The sequence below is a fragment of the Otolemur garnettii genome, unplaced genomic scaffold (assembly GCF_000181295.1).
Source record: "Otolemur garnettii isolate 467f Iridium unplaced genomic scaffold, OtoGar3 scaffold00149, whole genome shotgun sequence".
In the NCBI taxonomy this organism is placed as follows: Eukaryota; Metazoa; Chordata; class Mammalia; order Primates; family Galagidae; genus Otolemur; species Otolemur garnettii.
Window position 1 is genome coordinate 1,755,552 of NW_003852544.1, and position 10,452 is coordinate 1,766,003.

Genomic DNA, 10,452 nt, shown 5'->3' on the forward strand with positions numbered 1-10,452 from the left:
TTTTTATCTTCTGGGTATATACCTAATAGTGGAATTGTAGGATTGAATGGCAGGTCTATTTTTAGTTCTCTAAGTGTTCTCCAGACATCTTTCCAAAAGGAACGTATTAAATTGCATTCCCACCAGCAATGTAGAAGTGTTTCCTTTTCTCCACATCCACGCCAGCAACTCTGGTTTTGGGATTTTGTGATTTGGGCTAATCTTAGTGGAGTTAGGTGATATCTCAAAGTAGTTTTGATTTGCATTTCTCTAATGATTAAGGATGGTGTGCATTTTTTCATTTATCTATAGGCCGCATGCCTATCTTCTTTGGTGAAATTTCTTTTCAAGTCCTTTGTCCACCTTGCAATGGGATCACTTGTTTGTTTGTTTTTTGTTAAAAATATGGAACGCTTCACGAATTTGCGTGTCATCCTTGCGCAGGGGCCATGCTAATCTTCTCTGTATCGTTCCAATTTTAGTATAAGTGCTGCCGAAGCGAGCACCAGAAGTGTGTTTTGAGCTGCCCTTGGCCATGCCCACTGCCCTCCCATTCCTCTAGGAGAACCACTGAGTGTCTTTTCATTATCAGGTATCTATGATAAAACTGCAGTCAGTTTTCAGGATTGTTTTGAAAGAAGAGTCCAGACCTGAGACAGGATTGACTTCCTTCTGGATATTAGGCCATCATTTGTGAAGTGACCACCCAACAGCTGTGACGCCCGGGTCCTTCACCTTAACTGATGCTGGGGCCATACAATTTCCTCAGCCCTAAGAGCAAAAGGCTTCCTAGACCTGGAGACCACACCCACCTTCATTCAGAGTAGCTGGGGTGCCCCCTCCCCACCCCCAGTATCCATGTAGACAGAGATACACATGTCAGGTCTTCTGCAGTCAAAACACCAAGGAATGGACACGACAGCTCTAGCCAAAGGAAGACTATGCCAAGTGCCCCTATAAAGGAAGCAATGAAGACAGAGAGGTCCAGGAGCTGGGCCTTGGAAGAAGAGAATTTCAACAGGTGAGACAGAATATGCAAAGACATGGAAACCATTTATTTGAACCATAGGAATTTGTCATGGGTGGGATGATTAAGTATCAGCAATTTCATATAAGTCAGTTTAATATAGGATGTGGGGAGAAGAAGGATCCATTACAGCTAGGCCAGCGGTTCTCAAAATATGTTCCATGGAACCCTAGGGTCTTGAGCTCTTCTGGAGAAACTGCGAGGTCAAAACTCTTTTAATAATAGGACTAATTATTTGCCCATTTCACAGTGTTGACATTTAGCCCAATGGTACAAAAGTGGGTAAAGCTATCAGAATCAAGTCACCTGCTCCAAACTCTACTAGTTATTGTAGTCTTCACTACCCAATGGTCACAAAAAAATCCAGTTTCACATTAAAATGTACTGATAAAGCAGTACAAATAATTTTATTAATTTTTCAACCTTGAGTACACATCTTTTTAGTCTTCCATGTGAGGAAATATGAAAATCACATACTTCTGACTTGCAATAAAGGACAGAGACAGCCCTGAGGAAAAGCACCTGTGTGATCTTTGAGTTACAAGCTCAGCTAGCTGGTTGTTGTAAGGGACATTATTTCTACTTGAAAGAATAACTTACAGAAACTAAGCTATTTGGACTTGAGGTTTTTTTCAGGCTTTTTTTTTTTTTTTGAGACAGTTTTACTCTGTGCCCTGGATAGAGTGCTGTGGCATCCTGGCTTACAGCAACCTCAAACTCTTGCGCTCAAGCAATCCCCTTGCCTTAGCCTCCCTCCCACAATGCCCAGCTAGTTTTTCTATTTTTAGTAGAGATGGGGTTTTATTCTTGTTCAGGCTGGTTTCAAACTCCTGAGCTCAAGCAATCCACCCACCTCAGCCTCCCAGAATGCTAGGATTATAGGCATGAGCCACCGTGCTTGGCCACTTTTTTAAAAAAATGAATGTTGTGAGCTTGAGCTGACCACTTCAAGGTAAACAACTGCCAATAACTGTAGCCAATGATAAAAATTTGAACTTTCAAACAAAATTTGGATTTTGGAAAACTTGTGTCTGGCACTCTAAACCTGACAACTTCCCAATAGTGAAAGACTTTTCTAATATTGATAGTGATATTAACAAAAGTGCTGTTTTGATATTTATAATAAAATGTGTCAACATTCAGAAGATCTGCATCACTCTATGAGTTTTCCAAGTGACCAACACACGATGCTACAATGTTATACATGCATAAAAGATCCATTCAAAGTACAAGATATACCAACAGACTTTAATGTAAAAAATCCATAAAATTCATCAGTAGTCTTTCAGATTCTACAATGTAACTTATCTTAAAGAAACTACCACTTATCCAGTTTTGGATAATATCCACAACTATCTAAACAATTATTAGGCGAGGCTCACACCTGTAATCTGAGCATTTTGGAAGGTCAAGTTGGGAGGATCGCTGGAGTCAAAGAGCTTGAGACCAGGCCTGGCTAGTTTTTCCATTTTTAGTAAAAATGGAGTCTTCCTCTTGCTCAGGCTGGTCTCCAGCTTCTGAATTCAAAGAAGCCTCCCAGAGTGCTAGGATTACAGGCCTGAGTCAGGGGCCTGGCCAATTTCTGTCATCATTTCCAAGCATCACGTAATGCACATAATTGTATATGCTAGACTTTTACAGGGCGGCTGTGCAGTGGGTTTGTTTACACCAGCATCACCACAAACACATGACCTCAAACACCTCAAAATATGTCCACTGACTAATGCATTGGACTATACTGGGCCAGGTACTGGCTGACATCAGTCACAGCAATTTTTCAGCTCCATGATAACCCTGTGGGACCACCTTGCCTATGGGTCTTTGACCAAAACGTCGCCAGGCCCTGGTTCTGCACCATCTCTGCAGAGATTGCGGCTGCCCTCGCTGCGTAGTGGCGGTTGGTGGAAGTGTCTGTTGGTGTTTGGCTCATTGCCCACCTGGTGGCATCTATTTCTCAGAAAATTTCCCTTTGATTAGAGAGGCGAAGGTCTTATTAACAGGTGAAATTTTCTGAGAAATAGTTTAATGAATTTGTGAAGTCTCAGAGTTCTTGCAAGAAAATTCCTCTTACAAGGAACACAGGTTGAAGCAAGAAACAAAATGAGGGTGATTATTTTAGCCTCCGAGAGTATGCTTGCATACCCACCAGACCCTGCAAAACAGCTTCATGGTAGTCTCACATTTATCCCTGTTTTCTCCAACCCACATTAAGAAATGCATTTCAATCTGGGTGTGGTGGCTCATACCTGTAATCCCAGTACTTTGGGAGGCCATGGTGGGAGGAAGGCTAGAAGCCAGGAGTTCAAGACCAGCCTGAACAAGAGTGAGATCTCTACACAAAATAGAAAAATAATCTGGATGTGGTGGCATGTGCTTTATAGTCCCAGGTACTTGGGAGGGTGAGGCAGGAGGATTTTTTGAGCCCAGGAGTTGGAGGTTGCAGTGAGTTCTGATGATACCACTATACTCTAGCTGGGGCAACAGAGTGAGACTCTATCTCAAAAACAAACAAACAAATAATTTAAAAGACAAATTTCATATATGACCCAATACATGGCCACAAATACACATGAAGTAATATTTCCCCTGCAACCTGGGATCCCTCCCTATCCCTTCCATTCTATTCTTCTTAGGATCATCAGATGTAGCAATAAAAGTACAGAACACTCTGTTAAATTTGATCAGATAAATAACAAATACTTTTTAAGCATGTGTATGTCAATACAATATCTGGGATACATTTATACTAAAATTTTTTGTTATTTACCTAAAATTCAAATTTAACTTGGTATCCTGTATTTTATCTGGCAACCCTGTTTCTACTCAATTTTTAAAAAATTGATGGTAGAAACCTCCTAGCCCAATGTTACAGCCTGCTAATAAGTCCTAGCCCCCAGTTTGCAAATACTGCCTGAGGCAATAGGACCAGGATCCCTGTAGTCCACTGGGGAATCCAGAGACAGTGGAGGAATCAGGATGTGAACGAAGGTAGTTACCCTTCCCCTGCTTGGACACACTTTCGAGCATGGGTGGAAGAGCTGCCTAGTGGTATCTTGTGTGCTGCAGTAAGAGGTCTGAGGATTGTTTAAAGAGGAGTTTTGTGCACATATATGATTAGTGGAAGTTACTTTTCTAAAAAAAATTGGTTTATTAAAGTTCTACATTTAAAAACCTTGTTTTTCCTTAAATGTACACATTCGAATTAGAACTCTTATGCAATTTTAACAATAGTTTACAATGGGGGCTTTTGGTTGATGTTCATTCTCATTTATAAGCTAGTTTAAATAAGAACTCTGAAATCTTTTAACTGTGTATTTAGTTGCTCTAAATAACTAACTGAATAACTAACAATACATTCCCTGGTTATGTGATGGGCATTTGGTCCTTAAACATTGGCCAAATTCCTTATGTCTTTCAATCCAAAAGTCATAAGGCTAAATTAAAATACTCAATTAGGCATTGTAAATTACATACCTTTCTAGGTGAGTATAGTTGCCTGCAGGTCAGATTCACTGACTGGGGACCAGATCTGGAGCAAAAGACAGCCATAAGTAACTTTAAAAAAAAAAAATGACAACAGGGGACAAATGTTACATTCCCCATAAAGCCAATAGGGGCTCCTGTAGGAAGACTCAGGGCCTACATCCCTTCATCTTGTTGCCATGACCTATTCTCAGCTCCACACACCAGACACACTACAAATTAATTAGACTCAATTAACCTTATAACCATTCTGCTTTTACTCCTAATCTTTCCCTTGGGAAAGTCGGCTCTGACAGACATTCAGAACGTACCCAAATGGAATCTGCACTTTGCTCTGGGCTTCAGATCCAAGGTACATTACCCATTACCAGGATTTTCCTTCAGTGCAGGAAAGAAGTCCTGTGGGGTTGTGTCTTTATGCTTCCTTAATACCTTGCTGTGTCTCACTTCCTGCCATTAAATACCCTGCCTCTAGGCTTGGGATGCCCTCTGTATCTTCTTGAGGAACTCCTATTTACCCTTCAAAGCCCTGCTCAGAGACCCCCACTGTGAACCATTTCTGACAGTCCCCACCTGCCTCCCCAGGGTAAACCTTCCTTTTCTCCCACCCTACCCAACTAGGGATTCTGGACCTTTTTGTGCCCTGGGCCCTTTTGGCAGTGTAGTAAAGACTATGGAGCCCTTTTCAGGGTAATATTTGTAAGGCATAACATAAAGTATATAGGATTGAAAATATTACCAAATATTTTAAAAATAACAACTTGGTGATATAATGATCTTTACTGTTACTCATTTTAAGCAGGTCTATGGCTGGTCTCCTTAATGCTGTAGATCCAAAACAAAGGCGAACATAAATGATATTTTGAGATCTGCTACAATCAAAATGCAGTAAGAATGTAATTTGTATTGGTGACAAAGGCGTGGATACTGCAAATACAACTCTTGATTTGTTGGTGGTTAAAAGCAATGCTAAATTTCAGGTAGAGATAAGTGCAGAGAATACAATTTTCCTTTGCATTCATGCAACTCCTACATTCTACCAACAGACTTCCTATGCACCTGGGGTGGACTAAGCCACCTTCTGGGGACACAAACACCTACCTTCTTTGGGAGTTCCTCTGAGTGGATCTCACTTCCCTCAATGTGGCCTGTTTGTGAACAGTCATTGGACCACACACAGTCAGATTCATTCATATGCTTTTCTGAATAAGTATTATACCTCAGTAAAAAGTTCCAGGCTTCTATTAGCTCTGTTCTCTGGACATTCTACTCCTTCACCTGACAGTGGGGGACATGATCTTGCTAGTAATAGTAGTCAGCATTTGTGGAGGGCTAACTATATGCTAAGTACTATGATATGTATATGTTTTATTTAATCCTCCCAGCAAGTAGTAGAATTTGGATCCAGGATTGTCTGACTTTCTGGTGGCTGTCCCTAAACACTAAATTAACAAAAATATTTGCTATGTGCCTGTTTCTTCCTATAGTCCCTTAATGGCAGGGATGATGTTTGAGTCATTTTAGTATCTCTAGCAGTTACCATGATGCCTGGCACAGAACAGCTGCTTTCTTTCCAACTTCTGGCTAACCACAGAGGTACATGTAGTGGAAGAGAGAAGATGTGGGCAACTCACACATGCACATGCACTCACATGCACTAGGGGTGGACCCAGCCACCTTCTGAGGATACACACACCTACCCTCTTTGGGAGTCCCTTTGAGTGGATCTCACTAATTACACATCCTCTTCATCTGCCTCCTTTTCCAGATACCAGTTAACTGAACATCTTGACTTTCGGTGGAAACAAATCCTTTCTAGATACATAAAGCATTCCCTGTTCACTTTGGAGAAAATGAGGAGTCATGGTGCTGAGAAGGGCAGAAGGGCATATTCAGGCACTGCAGATTTCAAATGGGTTGGCTCCATCTGCTTAAACGAATTTCAGCCATTTTTATAGCTCAAGACAACCAATCTTTAATATGCCTGAGGAATATCAGGATAGCAGTTACCCTTTAGGGTGTTGAGGACAAGGCATAAGGGAGCTTCCAAGTGAGTGTGCCATCTTCCATTTCCTGACCTGGGTGCAGATTCCCTCAACATAGCCTGTTTGTGAACAGTTCTTGGACCACACACACTATCAGATTCATCATGTGCTTTTCTGCATAAGTATTATACTTCAATAAAAAGCTCCAAAAATCGCTATGGAAGTCAGTTGAGCTTTTTTTCCTCCAGATACCAAACTCATACATCAGAAGTTCATTTCTCTGCAGGCCACAATGGAGCAGTCTTTTATACAATGGTTCCAAGATTTTTGCCCTAGAGCACTCATTTATCTAGTGGCACCCCAGTGCTACCCAGCTGCTCTGGATCTTGTCAACCAGCATCTCTCTGGGGCATCATCCCAGGACCGGGAGCCTCCTGTGGACACCCCAGCAGGACATGGAGCTCAGGGAACAGGTGCCCATACTGACTTGGGAGGGGAGCTTTCCAGGGGCTGGTGCAAGTCTAGAGGTCCTGAGCCATAGGCCTATGGGGGATAACCAGCGCCCTAAATGGCCCTTTATTGCTTCCAAATCTCTTTTAAGTCAGTTTTCTCACTTGAGAAAACTGAGGTAGCTTCATTCCCTACAAGAACTCTGAGGTAGCTTCATTCCCAGTCTATAGAAGAGGACACTAAAGCCAGCACAAACCAGTGCATAGAATGACAGGGCTGCACCCCCACACCACAGCCCACACCACAGCCCACACCGTCTCTCTGCAGACTGAGCAGGGTGGCCAGGGCCCAATAGGGGTGATGAGTGCCCCGCCCCCCCCCACATTGGCCTCGTGGCAATGAGAGGACCCACGAGTCCAAGAGGAAAACCTCCATAAACCAACCCAGGCGGCCAGGAAAGGGTGAGGGGCCTCCTGCACCTTGCCCACCAAAGGCAAAGCTGAGCCTCTGCCCACAGGCTATGCCAGGGAATATGGAGCAAGTCCTTGGCCCTATAAGTAGGTAATTGTTCAAATCCAAAATGTGGGACATGCTATGGGACAACTAACGCACTTTATTAAAATGAGTTGATGGCATCAAGCTAAGGAGAGGGTGAGAGTTCTAAATTAAAAAACAGGCCCTGCAGCAGCTCATGCCTCTAACTCCAGAACTTTAGAGGCTGAGATGGAAGTATCCCTTGAGGCCAGGAGTTCAAGATCAGCCTTGGCAACATAGTGACCCTTTCTTTACAAAGAAAATGTCTTTTAAAATTAGCTTAAAAATTATCCCATTAAAACCCACTGGGAGGAGCAGAAGGCAAGGACCCACCTGGAAGTGCCGGCTGGCAACCACCTGACCAAATGCCCTGGCAGTGATGGAGAGCAACTATGGCTTGTGGCACATCCCCAAGTGGCCCACAGTGCCCAGTCCCATGTAGAAGATATCAAATTGTGCTAGTACAACCATAAAAATAATACCTAAAGTCCCAGTCCCCCATCACTGGACATGAGCAATGATGACAGATAAATACAGATGATTGGGAATCGAATCCTAGGTGAAACACTTTTAAAAAGTGTATCAGGCTTTTAAGAAACATGTCTGCAGTATCCTGTCTGTCTTAATGCTAACAGAGCTCAGCTAAAGGAATTTAGGAGGTTCTAGTATTCTCCATGGCTAAAGCTGAGAGTCTAAAACCCTGATGCTTAAACTCTATTCTAGATCATAACTCCAACTCCTTCAGGATATAAGGAACAGAGATAATGTTACCACAGTGATAGATCTTTGGCTGCCCAGGTTCTTTGTAACTCAGGAAGACCTCATCTATTCCCAATAATATGTATTACTAAACTCTTTTGGTTATCAGACAATTGTGTACTCAGGCTCAGCATTCTCAAGCAGTCCAAAACCTTGAAAGTTTAGGCAGACACCAGAAAGAAGCACTAAAAAATCCCACTGGATTTGTGGTAGAACTGCAGAAAAAGGCTGATATAGGGCTCCCATATCTATAAAGAATTGTTCAATTACCTGTGAATGTATGGGACCAATATATGTGCAGCCTTGGGAACTCTGAAAGAGAATTTAAAAATTGTGAAAGACATACTAAGAGAGTTAACCTAGTGTTTGATAAAGGTGTACCTCTATACCAAAAACTGCTTCAGATCCTAAGAAGGATGGAGAGTCCCTTTCATATTTTGTGTTAACTCTGAGTGATGTCCAGAAGGCTCAAACAGTTGTCCTTAGATGATAAGGGACACCTGTGTGACGGTACCAAACCTGAAACATTTAACCAGTTGTAGACTGTTGAAGAACAGAAAAGGCTTTAACATCTGCTCCTGAAATACCGTCCTGAAGAAGCAGAATCTAGAAACTGGCAGAAGATAGCAGATGAACTGGGAAACAGGATGGCCAAACACGTTGCCAGCAGAATACAGAAGTATTTCATAAAGCCAACTAAAGCTGGCATTCCAGTCCTATGCAGAACACTAAGCTTATACATATACTCCAAAAAGTCTTCAACAGGCAGATGACTGCACCCTCTTAATAAGCATCTCTTTAAACCTTCTACTTTCATGATTTCACATGAACCACCAGAGTATGAGTGGTGATGATGACTGGTCCTATTTTCACAGCTGCATGAACACTGCTGTTAAAGAGGCATCGGATGAAGCAAGTCCTATCATGTCTAGGAATTTACCTGAATATAAAGAATTATTACTATTTAAAAAGTTAAAGAAGCAGAAACTTCAGCAAATGGAAGCTGAAAGTGGATTTGTGCAATATGTGGGCTTTAAGAGTGATAGCTATAGCATAGAACATATCTAGGGTGTTCAGTGGCCCTCCCAAAATTGTCCTCTAGAAATGTCTTTGGATTTCTCTGATTCTTGTTCAGACTGCCTACATGAAACTGATTATTCACAAGGAAGATCATCAATTAGAATCTATTTATAGGTCAGAGACATTCCTAGGCATTCTTAGGCATTCTTATGTGTCCCAGGGCACCTTGATCCAAACTACTTTCCAGCAAACAGATGACATGGAAGAGACCATCATTTTCTACTCCTCTTCAACACATAGCAATGTTATCACTGTTAATTATGTGCACAGCTTGGAAAGATTCTCTGCTTTCCCTGAAATGACACTAGCAGCATGAGAGCTTCCTGAGTGTTCTTAAGTACAGCTCTGCACTGTTGTGGTTCTAGATCACTGCTCAGCCACTGAACATTCCTGGTGAGCAGAGGGTATCTCTGGAGAATTTGTCACCATCACTTTAAAGCCTTTTAGGTGGTGATCTTAAATGAGATGGAAACGAAAGCACACATTAAAAAGAGAGTAAAGGTGGCACCTGTGGCTCAGTGGGTAGGGCACCAGCCCCATATCTTGAGGGTGGTGGGTTCGACCCCACCCTGGCCAGCTAAAACAGCAGTGGCAACTGCAACAAAAAAATAGCCAGGCATTGTTTCAGGTGCCTGTAGTCCCAGCTACTTGGGAGGCTGAGACAAGAGAATTGCTTAAGTCCAAGAGTTTAAGGTTGCTCTTTTCACTGAGGGTAAAAGAGTGAGACTCTGTCTCAAAAAAACAAACAAACAAAAAAGTAAATTCCAAAGGTTTCAAAGAACTCAGTCATATATTTAAGATGACAAAGTATTTATGTTAAAACAGTTAAGTAGTTTTCAGTTTTGCGAAAATAGCTTTCAGCACAGAAACTGACTTCTTTAGATAAAGTTTTAACCAATGATGGTGTTTGCTTCTTAGGATATATACTTTAAAAGAACTCTCTGTCCCAGTGGTGGTCATTGATGGCCTTTAGTAAATCAGAGCTGCTTAACTATATTGATATGTAATTTCCTTTAATCACAATGAACTGTTCTTATTACCAATAGTGAAGCATTACAGGAGGCAGCTGTGGCTTTGCTTCCTTAACCAGCTTTGGCGTGTGAATGTTATAAAATTGTCACTTAGATATAGTTTTTAAATGTAGTATTATGTAAG

At 41.8% G+C, this 10,452-nt stretch overlaps 1 non-coding gene and 1 pseudogene across 1 annotated transcript; one reads left to right on the forward strand and one right to left on the reverse strand.

Annotated features, from left to right (window-relative positions):
* Positions 1-9,495, forward strand: part of LOC100956956 — a 32,622-nt pseudogene extending 23,127 nt beyond the window's left edge.
* LOC111728322 lies at positions 379-485 on the reverse strand. Its single transcript, XR_002775654.1, has one exon. It is a non-coding gene; the product is annotated as a U6 spliceosomal RNA (small nuclear RNA).
* Positions 9,496-10,452: the final 957 nt, after the last annotated feature.